We start from the raw sequence: 16,318 nt of genomic DNA on the forward strand, positions 1-16,318 counted from the left end.
ACCTAGATAGACCGTACCTTAGGATTTTCCATTTATGCATTTCAGATGTAATCATTGTAAAAACTTTTGAAATTAATGAAGTTCATTTTGTTTCTCTTTAATTATTGTATGTTATGCACTTTTCTTTTCCTTGCATTAGTGACATTTGTTCAAGTATAATTATGGTATGTTATTCGAAAATGTTCTGTTATGCCTCAAAGTTCAAGTTTCTAATTCTGTGTTCTATTATTCACTTCTAAGAGTAGAAGAGTCATTTCAGATCAATGACTTAGGAATGTTCAGTTGTTGTCTTTTGTGGTTAGGATCTCCTCGAACCTTGGGCTCGATCCCAATCATCCACGCCCTCCCGGCCCGGTACCCTATCCGGCATACCCGAGAGTGTGATCCACAGCCCGAAGATCAGGTATCGAGTGATCAACCTCCCACATAAACAATAACATAATCATGAACAATCATAACAAGAGTGCGGAAGATAAATCATAGATCCAATAATGAAAGAATGAATCATAAACGAATCGGAATAATAGACATAATCGAGTATCAAACGAGATAAGTAAAGTGAAGCAAAAATCCCACTTTACATCCAACTGGAAAAGTAGCTCTAAAGAATAAACTAGATAAAAGCTAATCCCGGTAGCAAGTACATTGGGTAACTAAATTATTCTCCACTTTGTAGACGACATCCTTGTAGGTGTAGATCTCATAAATAGCACAAGGACGCTTCCACTCAATGGTCGGACTAAGCATCGTATGGAGCATAACCACCCGTGGGATCTTCGGAGTAATTGTGGTAACCGCAATCACCTTCCTGGAGATATGTCTCTTCGCCTTGCGCTTCCTCATGGGGACCGTCATAGTACTCGGTACTGCAGGATAGTCTAACAACATTGTACAATAAAGGAATGCGTTTCAAAGAAACTCGGTAAGGCGATTAAAATCCATAATAACATAAATGGCAGGATTCCGAACAATCATAAATGCAATATGATATGAGACAAACAATGAATGAATGAATCTAACTCTATGTATGCTGGTCTCTATTGGCGGACATGCTTTAAGTCATAGCACCGTACTTCTTTAGGAAAGTCCACTCACATCCTCAACCATTTAAGATATCTTGGATTCCCTCCAGACCATTTAACCGATATCTCGGGCAGCCGATTGGTAATGGGTCCTTCATCCCTCAGGACAAACCTTGGCGGGGGGTTAAGTCAACACACTCTCTCACAACCATTTGGTATAAGTATCTTGGCGCATGTCGGGGTAAAACCTAGCCAAATGCAAGTCTTCTACTTGGTTACATCAAGTCGATCCGAGATACTTCCATTCCTCGTCCCCGACGATCCTTTCCGGTATCCTTCACACTAGAGTCGGCGTATCCTATGGCACCGACCAACTCGGACTACGGACTCATCAACCCTATTGGTTATCCACATATGGTAAACGGGAAGCTCTCACGTCCTCTCACGGGTTGGTTACCGGTCTTAAGCGCCCGTGAGCCCAAGTCTAACCATATGCAACCCTACCAATAAATGGCCCCCACAATGTGATTCCTGTCCTCTCACGGGTTGGTTACCGGTCTTGAGCGCCCATGAATCCCCATTGCTACCACGGGTCGTTCGGTCTCAATACCCCTCCGATTAGGGTCCGACATAACAGGACATCCTAGCCAAACACTACTAGACAATCCTATATATGTCATCCAACGAGTTTAGGAAGGTGTCCGGAGGGCATCTCCGGAAATATCCCATAATATTCCCGTAGTAGTCCAAGGACAGAAGTGTCAAAAGGACACCTCTCCTTTCCAAACCATACGTAAGCATACACATGCATCAATTCATATCATCACATATATGGTAACTCCATATATGGAAAGAAATCAATATTTACAATCACTTGTATAACATTGGTAAGTAAATCATACATGAATCAATTCAATATGAATAAGTAATGCTACTGTAATCAAAGTTATGCAACAGTAGTATATCATTGTAAGAATCTAATTTAGGAAACATATTAATGATATTCAAATATAGAAACTAGATTCATGCTATCTATGTAATTAAGGAAATAACCATCCTTACCTTTTATAACTCGCAAAGAATCCTAAGAAATCAAGTAAGATCTTGGCAAACTTGAGAAGAAGGTCCTAAACAAGTATATACAACATATTAGGAAAGATCCCTAGCAGAACATATATCAAAATATCCGAAACAGACCAATTCTGGAGTTGCTTGTACTCATTGGTCGAGTGGATTGGTCGAGTGGTCCAATCGACCAATCAGTCGACCAATGCGAGACGATAGCTTATAAAATCAGAGTTTTAAGATATGAAATCCGAATTTGGTGGTTCAAAAGGGTACTAATCAAGGGGTAGACTATATCAGTAGTATTCTAACATAAAGGGGACCTCAAAACACTAATCAAATCAAGGTATCAAGATCCAAATTAGGAAACAAAAAGTTACCATAAATAAATCAAACATGGATCTTGATAAATTTTGAAATAGAAAACAAGGACAAGAACTATAGGAGGATGGATCATTGCTTTTGGTAATGAAAACATGAAAACATGCATAGGTCTTCATGGAATAAGGCTTAGAAGCATAAATCTAAATAAGGAAATAAAACCTACCATATATGTACTATCATGCATCATGAAGAACACATAGTAAGGTAGAAGAGAACAACTAGAATTCTATGGATTATGGATCATGGAAAGAAAACACAACCATTAACCACTAACATGATCAATATAAGAAGATCCAAAGAGATCAGAATTCAGATTAGAAGATTAACAGAGATTAAATCATGGTTTGATCATGAATCCTTCAAAAGCTTGCAATGATCATGGTTAAGATCATTGTTCTAGCCTTAAATCCTTAGGATGATCATGAGAACATGTTCAGAGATGTTTGCAACAGAGAATGCAGCATCTCTTCCACTATCTCAACTCAAAAAGGAAAGAAAAACAAAGATGGAGGAGAAGAAGAGAGAGTAGACATACCTTTTGATGCAAAAAGAAGAGTTCCGACGAAGATCCGCCAAGAAAACTCCAAGGATGCAAGAGAGATGACTTGCAGAGGTCTTTGGTTCGTTCCAGAGGGTTTGGAGGCAGCAAATACGAAGTGGACTCGAGGTTAGACTTAAATAGAGCAAGAATCAACCTAATTGCCAAAGACAGCACCCATTGGTCGAGTGGATTGGTCGACTGGCCCACTGGCGACCAATCGGTCGACCAATGCTGACAGCAAGGCCAAAACAGGGAATTGAAGGTCCAGATCAAATCCAATCCTAAAGGGGTTTTGCACACAAGTCAAGTGACTTACCTAGTAGGTAGAAATGCCTTCAAACCAAGATAGAGAGCACTCCAAGTCCATCAACTAATTAGATCTTCATCAGGATTCTGTTTCCATAAATAGAACCTCATCATCAACCTTCATGGATTCAAAGCCAGACACCAAGTCCTCTACTGGGATGGCCCAAAGCTGACTTCTTACTTTACTTCGGGTCATCGGACCTACAAATAACAAGGTTTCCGGGTCAAGGTTAGGGCTGGGTTTCACAGGAGAGACATTCGGCTAAGGTTGGGAATAGAGACTCGGCTGTGAGGAGGGAAGATAGAACTAAGGCTGGAGCTCTTGTGGAAGCAAGGAGCTGCTGGAGTTGCTGATTTGCTGGAGAAGAAAGCTGGAGCTCATGTGGAAGCATTGAAGCCTTAGTTTCTTCTTGTTTTTATAACTCTATCTTCTTACTTTCTAGTCTCATGTCAACTATACTTGGTTTTATGCATTTGAATTCTGTTATGGGCTAAATCTTAGCTGTGTTGGGATGATAATAGTACCTAAACCTGAATTTTGATATCTAACTAATCATGTGTTCTTTAGTTTTATTGCAATCCACTTTATTGTTAATGAATTCAGCATGTTATATTGACTAATTTCAGTTCTTGAATGATCTTTCTTGAATGAATGTTATGATTTCATTAATTGAAAAATTAATGAAGTCTAGGTGTTTGTTGAATTGTGTGAGTTAGCATCATCTTTAATTAGGTTGTGTTAATTAGTAGGTTGGGTAGGAATACCCAATTACCTCACATTACCATTGATTGGATTGGGTTTAAATTGCATTCTTAATTCAATTCTTCATAGGAATATGCAGATGTTGATTTAGGATGCTAGCTTATGTGTATTGGAAAATACCATATTGCCATTCATTCCAAGTTCTTGATTTACCTTGGGGTTGTAGTATTGCTTTAGTATTTATGTTATAAAATTCAGGGGAAGAGAAACTTGATTCCTAACACACTTGTCACTCATTAAGTTTCTTCCATTGCTCAAATCTACATTTTAGTTCCTTAGTTTTCTTTACCTGTCATTTGGTTAATTAGTTAGACAATCACCAATCAACCTTGTTAATTTCATTTAAATCAATTTTACTTTTACATTGAAAGTTAAGGATATAATTCTCCGTGGGATCGATACTTATCATTTATTACTTGATTGCGATACGTATACTTGCGTGATATCTTGAGATACAAGCAACAAGTTTTTGGCGCCGTTGCTGGGGAATTTTTGTCTTTAATAATTAGTGTAGAAGTAAGTTTTAGTTATCTACTGAAATTTCTTTACTTTGATATTAGTTTCCTTTTATTCTCAGGTGCTTTTACCCTTGTATGAACATGCTGCCTGATCAAGAGTTGGCACTCTTTGACATCGAAATAGAAAGAACATTTTGAGCTAGAAGAAGGGAGCAACGAGGCCTAGCAGCAGTTCCAACAATGGCTGAAGCAGTGAGAAATGGATTGAATAATAATGAGAATAATATGGCAGCTGAGGGTGATGATAGAGATAGAGCCATCAGAGCATATGCTGTCCCCATGTTGCATGAGCTGAATCCAAGCATAGTACGGCCAGATATTCAAGCCTTCCATTTTGAACTTAAGCCGGTGATGTTCCAAATGCTTCAAATTGTGGGATAATTCAGTGGGCTGTCAACAGAAGATCCTCATCTCCATCTTAGACTCTTCATGGAAGTAAGTGACTCTTTCAAGATACCGGGAGCGACTGAAGAAGCTTTGAGATTGAAGCTATTCCCTTACTCATTGCGGGATAGAGCAAGAGCATGGTTGAACTCCTTACCTCCACAATCAGTAGCCACATGGAATGACTTGGTAGAAAAGTTCTTGATGAAGTACTTCCCTCCAACAAAGAATGCCAAGCTCAGAAATGACATAACTGGTTTTCAACAGTTGGATAGTGAGTCTTTATATGAGACATGGGAGAGGTTTAAAGAGCTCTTGCGTAAATGTCCTCATCATGGCATTCCTCATTGGATTCAGATGGAGACTTTCTACAATGGTTTAAGTGGACAAACTCGATCCATAGTGGATGCATCAGCCAATGGGGCTATATTGGCAAAGTCTTACAATGAGGCTTATGAAATTTTGGAGAGGATGGCCAACAACAACTACCAATGGCCAGCTGAAAGAGGCTGCTGCAAGTAAGAGGGTGGCTGGAATTTATGAGTTGGATGCGGTGACAGCTTAATCGCACAAGTTTCATCCCTCACTAGTGTGCTAAAATCTGTAAACTTGACTGCAACTATACAACCTCAACAAAATCCAGCAGTCTCTTGTACATATTGTGGTGGGGAGCATGTCTTTGATAGTTGTCCATCTAACCCAGAATCAGCCTACTATGTTGGTAATTTCAGCAAAGCTAATAACCCATATTCCAACACTTACAATCCTGGTTGGAGGCAGCACCCTAACTTCTCTTGGAATGGTCAAGGACAGAATGTAGGCCCATCATCTATCCCAACTAGACCTTATCAGCTTCCAAGTGCTCAACAGCAAGTGAAGACTCAGCCTATGGAACCTTCTTCATCAATTGAGCTCCTATTGAAAGAATGCATGGCAAAGAATGATGCAATTATTCAGAGCCAAGCAGCTTCATTGAGAAATTTGGAGAATCAAGTTGGGCAGCTAGCTAATGCTTTAAGCAACAGACCTCAAGGATCATTGCCAACTGATACTGAAAATCCTAGGCGTGAAGGCAAAGAGCATTGCAAGGCTATTTCATTACGGAGTGGGAAACATCTAGAGCCACCTCATTTTAAGTCCAATCAACCGAAGGAGCCTATTCTGTCCAAGAAGAAGGGGAAAAGGAAGATCCAGTGGCTGTTCAAAAGGACCAATCTGATTTTGAAAACCAAAGTGTTGAACCACCAGCTACGAGCTCCATTGCAACGGGGTTCTCCAGAAAAAGTGCCTTATAAACCACCCCCCTTTCCTCAAAGATTTCAAAGGCAGCAACAAAACCATCAGTTCAAGAAATTCTTGGATGTTTTGAAGGAGCTCCACATCAATATACCATTGGTAGAAGCACTTGAACAAATGCCAAATTATGTGAAATTCATGAAAGACATCTTTTCTAAAAAAAAAGAGAGTTTGGAGAGTTTGAAACAGTAGCCATGACACAAGAGAGTAGTGCCTTCTTGCTGAACAAGCTTCCTCAAAAATTAAAGGATCCTGGAAGTTTCACCATTCCTTGTGCTATTAGAGAAAATTATATTGGGAGAGCCCTTTGTGACCTTGGAGCTAGCATTAACCTTATGCCAATGTCAATCTTCAAGAAGCTTGGTGTGGGAGAAGCAAGGCCAACTACGGTAACACTTCAGGTGGCTGATAGATCCTTAGCTCATCCTGAAGGAAAAATTGAAGATGTCTTGGTAAGAGTTGATAAGTTCATCTTCCCTGCTGATTTCATTGTTCTTGATTTTGAAGCTGATAAAGATGTACCCATCATTCTTGGAAGACCCTTCTTGGCCACTGGAAAGACTTTGATTGATGTGCATAAAGGAGAATTAACTATGAGGGTAAATGGAGAGCAAGTCACTTTCAATGTTCTCCAGGAAATGAAATCTCCAGATGAGATAGAGCAATGCTCAATGGTAGATATCATTGAGGAGTTGGTTCTAGAAGAAGTTGAGACAAAGGGCAGTACAGATCCATAGAGCTTTCATTAACATCTGAAATTTCACAAGTGGGTGATGAAGCAGGTAGCTACATTAAATGGTTAGATGCAAGACCAGTTGAGACATTAAGAAAGAGTGGATTTGTTCCTTTTGTATTATCTGAGCATGCAACTCAATCTCCTAAGCCATCAATTGAAGAGCCTCCTGTGTTAGAATTGAAGCCTCTTCCAGGACACCTTAGGTATGCCTATTTGGGTGAAGGAAAGACACTTCAAGTTATCATTTCAGCAGTGCTAACAGCAGAGCAAGAAGATATGTTAATTAAAGTGCTGAAGAAATACAGCAAAGCATTAGGATGGACCCTATCAGATATCAAGGGAATCAGCCCATCAATTTACATGCACAAAATTCTGCTGGAAGACTGCTGTAATAATTATGTGGAGCATCAAAGGAGGCTGAATCCAATTATGAAGGAAGTGGTCAAAAAGGAAATCATTAAATGGTTAGATGCTGGGGTGGTGTATCCAATTTCAGACAGCAAGTGGGTGAGTCAAGTACAATGTGTCCCCAAGAAAGGAGGAATGACAGTTGTGGAGAATGATAATAAGGAGCTGATACCTACAAGGATAGTGAGTGGGTGGAGAATATATATGGACTATAGGAAGCTCAACAAGGCTACAAGGAAAGATCATTTCCCTCTACCCTTCATTGATCAAATGCTTGATAGATTGGCTAGAAAATAGTATTATTGCTTCTTAGATGGATACTCAGGTTACAATCAAATACCCATTGCTCCTGAAGATCAACATAAGACCACTTTCACTTGCCCATATGGTACCTTTGCCTTTAGAAGAATGCCTTTTGGTCTATGCAATGCCCCAGCCACTTTCCAAAGATGTACGATGGCCATTTTCACTGATATGGTGGAACAATTTGTAGAGGTGTTTATGGATGATTTTTCAGTTTTTGGAGAAACTTATGTTGAATGTCTCACTCACTTGGAAAAAGTTCTATAGAGATGTGAAGAAACCAATTTAGTCCTCAACTGGGAAAAATTTCATTTTATGATTAGAGAAGGGATTGTTCTTGGACACAAGGTTTCCAAACAGGGTCTAGAAGTGGATAAAGCCAAGGTTGCCATTATAGAAAAATTACCACCACAATCAAGTGTGAAAGGGATTAGAAGCTTTCTTGGACATGATGGGTTTTATAGAAGGTTCATAAAAGATTTTTCACAAATATCTAAACCATTGTGTAGCCTACTTGAAAAAGAAAGTCAGTTCAGCTTTAATGAAGCATGTATGATAGCATTTTTAGAGTTGAAGAAGAAGCTAATCTCTACACCCATCATTGTGGCACCGGATTGGTCTATTCCCTTTGAGGTCATGTGTGATGCTAGTGATTGGGCTGTAGGAGCAGTTTTGGGACAGCGTAAGAATAAGGTATTCCATTCAATCTATTATGCTAGTCGGACCCTATCGAGAGCACAACTGAATTACACTGCACCGAAAAAGAACTCTTGGCGAGTTGTGTTTGCATTTGACAAATTTAGAGCTTATCTAGTGGGGGCAAAGGTCATTGTGTTCACAGATCATTCAGCCATCAAATATTTGATACACAAGAAGGATGCTAAACCAAGGCTGATTAGATGGATCTTATTACTTCAAGAGTTCAATTTGGAGATAAAAGATAGGAAGGGGACTGAGAATCAAGTGGCTGACCATCTGTCTAGGTTGGAAAATCCAAACCAAGCAGCTGAATTTTAAATTAAAGAAGTCTTCCCTGATGAACAACTCTTTGCTGTTTCCTTCTCACAAACACCTTGGTATGCTGATTTTGCTAATTATTTACTCAGCGGACTTCTACCCCCTATGATGCCCACTCAACAAAGGAAGAAATTTTTACATGAGGTTAAAAGGTATTTCTGGGATGAACCATTCTTATTCAAGCTATATGCAGATCAAATATTGAGGCGTTGTATCCCTGAGGTAGAAGTAGAGGATGTGTTGAGGCAATGCCATGACTCCCCATATGGTGGACATTATCAAGGAGATAGGACAGCAGCAAAGGTCTTGCAATCGGGGTTTTATTGGCCAAGTATGTTCAAAGATGCCTATCAATTCATTCAAAAATGTGATAGATGTCAAAGAGTGGGAAACGTCTCAAAAAGGAATGAAATGCCCTTAACCAATATCTTAGAAGTAGAATTGTTTGATGTTTGGGGAATTGATTTCATGGGGCCTTTTATTCCTTCATATGACAATCTTTACATTTTAGTAGCAGTGGACTATGTATCCAAGAGGGTGGAGGCTGCTGCTTGTTCAACTAATGATGCCAAGGTGGTTATTGATTTCATGAGAAAGAATATCTTCACTAGATTTGGTACTCCAAGAGACATAATCAGTGATGAAGGTTCACATTTTTGCAACAAATATCTTGGAGCTCTATTGTCTAAATATGGAGTTCGTCACAAGGTTGCCTCAAGCTATCATCCCCAAACAAATGGACAAGCTGAAGTTTCTAATAGACAAATCAAGTTGATTTTGGAGAAAACAGTATGCCCAACAAGGAAGGATTGGTCCATAAGGTTAGATGACTCCCTTTGGGCCTACCGGACTGCCAACAAAACACCTTTTGGAATGTCACCATATCAACTTGTGTTTGGAAAGGCTTGCCATCTACCATTGGAACTAGAGCATAAGGCATACTGGGCAATTAAGAAATTCAATTTTGACTCTACTTTGGCTGGTGAGAAGAGAATGCTACAACTCCATCAACTTGATGAATTCAGGCTCCAAGCATATGAGAATGCCAAACTCTACAAGGAGAAAGTGAAGAAATGGCATGACAAGAAAATCTTGCAGAGGGTATTTGAACCAGGTCAACAAGTTCTGCTGTTCAACTCCAGACTCAAACTATTTCCAGGAAAGCTGAAATCAAGATGGTCAGGTCCTTTTACAATAATGACACTATTTCCACATGGAGCAGTGGAGTTGCAAGAGGGCATCTCTAACAGGAAATTTCTAGTCAATGGGCGGAGAGAATCAAGCATTATTGGGGAGCACCATTGGAGCAGGACAAATCTTCAATCAACCTTCAAGAGGCTTAAAAAGAAGGGAGGTCACTTAGATTTCATTATTTTTAGTTTAATTGTGTGCTATTTGTTTATTAGGTGTTGAATTTAAAAAAAAAATTGTCACGTCCTCCAAGCCGGTACCCTATCTGGCATACCCGAGAGTGTGATCCACAGCCCGAAGATCAGGTATCGAGTGATCAACCTCCCACATAAACAATAACATAATCATGAACAATCATAATAAAAGTGCGGAAGATAAACCATAGATCCAATAAGGAAAGAATGAATCATAAATAAATCAGAAAGATAGTTATAATCAGAGTATCAAACAGATAAGTAAAGTGAGGCAAAAATCCCACTCTACAACCAGCGGAAAAGTAGCTCTAAAAAGAATAAACTAGACAAAATCTAATCCCAGTAGCAAGTACATTGGGTAACTAAATTGTTCTCCACTTTATAGACAACATCCTTATAAGTGTAAATCTCATAAATGGCACAAGGACGTTTCCACTCAATGGTCGGACTAAGCATCGTACGGAGCATAACCACTCGCGGGATCTTCAGTGTAATTGTGGTAACCGCAATCACCTTCCTGGAGATATGTCTCCTCGCCTTGCACTTCTTCATAGGGACCGTCATAGTATTCAAGACTGCAGGATAGTCTAACAAACATTGTACAATAAAGGAATGAGTTTCAAAGAAACTCGAGAAGGCGATTAATATCCATAATAACATAAATGGCAGGATTCCGAACAAACATAAATGCAATATGATATGAGACAAGCAATGAATGAATGAATCTAACTCTATGTATGCTGGTCTCTATTGGCAGACATGCTTTAAGTCATAGCACCGTACTTTTTTAGGAAAGTCCACTCACATCCTCAACCATTTAAGATATCTTGGATTCTCTCACGGATCATTTCACCGGTCTTGAGCAGCCGATTGGTAATGGGTCCTTCATCCCTCAGGACAAACCATGGCAGGGGGTTAAGTCAACACACTCTCTCACAACCATTTGGTATAAGTACTGGCGCATGTCAGGGTAAAACCTAGCCATATGCAAGTCTTCTACTTAGTTACATCAAGTCAGATCCAGATATGTCCATTCCTCGCCCCTGGCGATCCTTTCCGGTATCCTTCACACTAGAGTCCTCATAGTCCCTGACTACGGACTCATCAACCCTATTGGTTATCCTCATATGGTAAACGGGAAGCTCTCACGTCCTCTCACGGGTTGGTTACCGGTCTTAAGCGCCCGTGAGCCCAAGTCTAACCATATGCAACCCTACCAATAAATGGCCCCCACAATGTGATTCCTGTCCTCTCACGGGTTGGTTACCGGTCTTGAGCGCCCATGAATCCCATTGCTACCACGGGTCGTTCGGTCTCAATACCCCTCCGATTAGGGTCTAACATAACAGGACATCCTAGCCAAACACTACTAGACAATCCTATATATGTCATCCAACAGTTTAGGAAGGTGTCCAGAGGGCATCTCCGGAAACATCCCATAATATTCCCGTAGTAGTCCAAGGACAGAAGTGTCAAAAGGACACCTCTCCTTTCCAAACCATACTTAAGCATACACATGCATCAATTCATATCATTACATATATGGTAACTTCATATATGGAAAGAAATCAATAAGTACAATCAACTTGTATATAATTGGTAAGTAAATCATTCATGAATCAATTAATCATAAACAAGTAATGCTACTGTAATCAAAGTTATACAACAGTAGTATATCATTGTAAGAATCTAATTTAGGAAACATGTCAATGATATTCAAATAAAGAAACTAGATTCATGCTATCTATGTAATTAAGGAAATAACCATCCTTACCTTTTATAACTTGCAAAGGGATCCTAAGAAATCAAGTAAGATCTTGGCAAACTTGAGAAGAAGGTCCTAAACAAGTATATACAACATATTAGGAAAGATCCCTAACAGAAAAGATACCAAAACATCCAACACAGACCAATTCTTGAGTTGCTGTACTCATTGGTCGAGTGGATTGGTCGACTGGCCCAGTCGACCAATGCAGACAGTAGCCTAAAAAAAACAGAGTTTTAAGATATGAAATCCGAATTTGGTGGTTCAAAAGGGTACTAATCAAGGGGTAAACTACATCAGTAGTATTATAACATATAGGGGACCTCAAAACACCAATCAAATCAAGACATCAAGATCCAAATTAGGAAACAAAAAGTTACCATAATTAGATCAACCATGGATCTCGATGAATTCGAAATAGAAATCAAAGACAAGAACAATAGGAGGATGGATCATTGCTTCAGGTAAAGGTATCATGAAAACATACTTAGATCTTCAAGGAAAAAGGCTTAGAAGCATAAATCTAAATAAGGAAATAAAACCTACCATATATGTAACTACCATGCTTCATGAAGAACACATAGTATGGTAGAAGAGAACAACTAGAGATTGATAGATCATGGATCATGGAAAGAAAACACAGTAATTAACTACTAACATGATCAAAATAGAAGATCCAAGGAGATCAGAAATCAAATCAGAAGTTTAACAAGGTTAGATCATGGTTTGATCATGATTCCTTCAAAAGCTTGCAATGATCATGGTTAAGATCATTGTTCTAGCCTCAAATCCTTAGGATGATCATGAGAACATGTTCAGAGATGTTTGCAACAGAGAATGCAGCATCTCTTCTACTGTCTCAACTCAAAAAGGAAAGAAAAACAAAGATGGAGGAGAAGAAGAGAGAGTAGACATACCTTTTGATGCAAAAGGAAGAGTTTCGACGAAGATCCGTCAAGAAAACACCAAGGATGCAAGGGAGATGACTTGCAGAGGTCTTTGGTTCGTTCCAAAGAGTTTGGAGGCAGCAAATACGAAGTGGACTCGAGATTGGACTTAAATAGAGCAAGAAAAACCTAATTGCCAAAGACAACACTCATTCGACCAATGCTGACCCCAGATCAAATCCAATCCTAAAGGGGTTTTGCACACAAGTCAAGTGACTTACCTAATAGGTAGAAATGCTTTCAAACCAAGATAGAGAGCACTCCAAGTCCATCAACTAATCCGATCTTCATCAAGATTCAGTTTCCATAAATAGAACTTCATCATCAACTTTCATGGATTCAAAGCCAGACACCAAGTCCTCCACTGGGATGGCCCAAAGCTGACTTCTTACTTTACTCCGGGTCATCGGACCTACAAATAACAAGGTTTCCAGGTCAAGTTTAGGGCTGGGTTTTACATTCTCCCCCCCTTAAAGAAATTTCGTCCTCGAAATTGAAAGCGTACCTGTGCTTCCAAAGAGGTAAGGAAACTTCTCCTTCATGTCTTCTTCCTTCTCCCAAGAAGCTTCTTCAGGGGTATGGTTCTTCCACCGAATCTTCACCAAAGGGATGGTGCGATTCCGCAGCTGCTTGTCATTCCTATCCAAGATTTCAGCCGGTTCTTCATCGTAGGTCAAATCAGCACTAAGTCCTTCAGGTGCTTGCTGCGAGATGTGTTCCGGATTCTCTATGTATTTTCGGAGCATCGAAATATGGAACACATTGTGAACACCAGCAAGAGGCGGAGGTAATGCTAATCGATACGCAACAGGTCCAACCTTTTCCAAAATCTCGAAAGGTCCAATGTAACGAGGGCTAAGCTTTCCCTTAACATTGAATCTCATCACACCCTTCATTGGTGAAACCTTCAGAAATACTTTCTCTCCAACTTGAAATTCCAAATCGGTCCTTCTCTTATCAAGATAAGATTTCTCTGTCTTGATCAAGGGCAGACTTAATCCTTTCTCTTATCATATCTACCATAGCACTCGTAGCTTCAATCATTTCAGGACCTAAGACTTTTCTTTCACCTGTCTCAGTCAAGTACAAAGGTGTCCTACAAGTACTGCCATACAAAGCCTTGAATGGAGCCATGCCTATTGTTGCTTGATAACTGTTGTTATAGGTAAACTCAACCAAAGCTAGGTGTTCATCCCAATTACCACCCATATACACCACACGAGATCTGAGCATGTCTTCCAATGTCTGAATTGTCCGCTCGGATTGTCCATCGACTTGTGGATGATGAGCTGTACTCAAGTTCAATTGGGTTCCCAAGGCCTTCTGCAAACTATTCCAAAACCTTGAGGTGAACCTAGGATCACGATCCGAAACAATACTCAATGGCACACCATGCAGACGAACCACATTATCCACATAAAGCCTTGCTAGCTTATCCAGTATGAGTGATCTTCATAGGAATGAAGTGGGCTGATTTGGTCAACCTATCAACAATCACCCACACAGTGTCATTGCCTTTATTTGTCGGAGGCAAGCTAGTCACAAAGTCCATGGAGATATCCTCCCACTTCCAACTAGGAATAGGAAGAGGCTGAAGTAATCCAGATGGAGGTTGTCGAATGGCTTTCACACGTTGGCAAGTCTCACACTTGGCAACAAAATCATCAACATCAGCCTTCAGACCAATCCACCAAAAATGTTCCTTCAAGTCCTTGTACATCTTGGTGCTTCCCGGGTGTATAGTAAAGACTGACTGGTGTGCTTCCTTCAATATTTCTTTCTTAACTTCTTCGTTTGCAGGCACGCACAGTCTTCCTCTAAACAACAAAGCACCATCCATGGATATACCAAAGTCGGGGTCCGACTCAGGATTCGAAGAAATCTTTTTAACTTTGATCAAAAGCTCTTGATCGAACTCTGTGAGCGACAATCTTATCTCTAAGACCAGATCTTGCCGTCATGGCAGAAAGAATAAAATCAGAATTCTCAGGGACGATTTCCAAATCAAAACTCTCAATAGAAGACCACAATGGTAAACTCAAAGCATTCAAATCCAAAGTCTTCTTCTGGTTCTTCCTACTAAGAGCATCAGCAACAACGTTTGCTTTCCCAGGGTGATACTGAATATCACAATCATAATCGGAGACTAGTTCCAACCATCTCCTTTGTCTCATGTTCAACTCCTTTTGGGTAAAGAAGTATTTCAAACTCTTATGATCCGTGAAAATGGCAATCTTCTCACCGTAAAGGTAATGTCTCCAAATCTTCAAATCAAAGACAACGGCGGCAAGTTCTAGATCGTGAGTGGGGTAATTCCGCTCATAATCCTTCAATTGCCGAGAAGCATAGGCTACGACCTTGCCATGTTGCATCAGTACACAACCCAAACCAATCTTTGACGCATCGGTATAAACTGTCATACCACCGGAACTATCAGGTATAGTCAAAACCGGGGCACTTGTCAATCTATCTTTCAACTCTTGGAAATTCTTCTCACAGGCGTCAGACCAAACAAACTTTTCTTCTTTCCTGGTCAACTTAGTCATAGGAGCAGCCAACCGAGAAAAGTTCTCAATAAACCTTCGGTAGTAACCCGCCAATCCAAGAAAACTTCTTATTTCCGTTACTGACTTCGGTCTTTCCCAATCAGCCACAGCTTGGACCTTTTCAGGATCGACACGAATACCTTCGGCTGAAACTACATGACCAAGGAATACCACTCTCTTAAGCCAGAAATCACACTTGCTAAACTTAGCAAACAACTTCTTTTCTCGCAACCTTTGCAAAGTGAAACTTAGATGACTCGCATGCTCTTCTTCGCTCTTCGAATAGATAAAGATGTCATCAATGAAAACAATCACAAACTTATCAAGCACATCGTGAAATACTCGGTTCATGAGGTCCATGAACACCGCAGGAGCATTGGTCAATCCGAAGGGCATGACTCTAAACTCGTAGTGACCATACCGCGTTCGGAAAGCTGTCTTGAAGATATCACTAGACTTCACTTTCAATTGGTGATATCCGGACCTTAAGTCAATCTTTGAGAACACAACCTGCACCCTTCAACCGATCGAAGAGATCATCAATTCCGGGCAGCGGATATCTATTCTTGATAGTCAACTTATTCAACTCACGGTAGTCGATGCACAAGCGCATACTACCATCTTTCTTCTTGACAAACAAGACCGGAGCTCCCCAAGGTGACACACTAGGTTGTACGAAACCTCTATCAATGAGCTCATTCAACTGATTTTGCAACTCTTTCAACTCAGTAGGAGCCATCCTATACGGAGCTTTAGATACCGGAGCGGCACCGGGGACGAGATCAATAGAAAACTCGACATCCCCGTCCGGAGGCACTCCCGATAGATCATCAGGGAAGACATCAACAAATTCGCAGACAACTCTGACTTCATCAACTCTTTTCTCCACTATACCCTTGCCTTCAGATGATGCATCATCCACTAGGGCATAG

The 16,318-nt window shown here is 40.2% G+C and overlaps 1 non-coding gene across 1 annotated transcript; it reads right to left on the reverse strand.

Moving 5' to 3' along the window:
* Positions 1–5,217: 5,217 nt before the first annotated feature.
* Positions 5,218–5,324, reverse strand: LOC149027197 (small nucleolar RNA R71). Its single transcript, XR_016171395.1, has one exon. It is a non-coding gene; the product is annotated as a small nucleolar RNA R71 (small nucleolar RNA).
* Between the last annotated feature and the right edge of the window lie 10,994 nt (positions 5,325–16,318).

This window comes from Hakea prostrata, chromosome 1 (genome assembly GCF_041222555.1).
Source record: "Hakea prostrata isolate BN-2017 chromosome 1, UWA_Hpros_2, whole genome shotgun sequence".
Classification (NCBI taxonomy): domain Eukaryota; kingdom Viridiplantae; phylum Streptophyta; class Magnoliopsida; order Proteales; family Proteaceae; genus Hakea; species Hakea prostrata.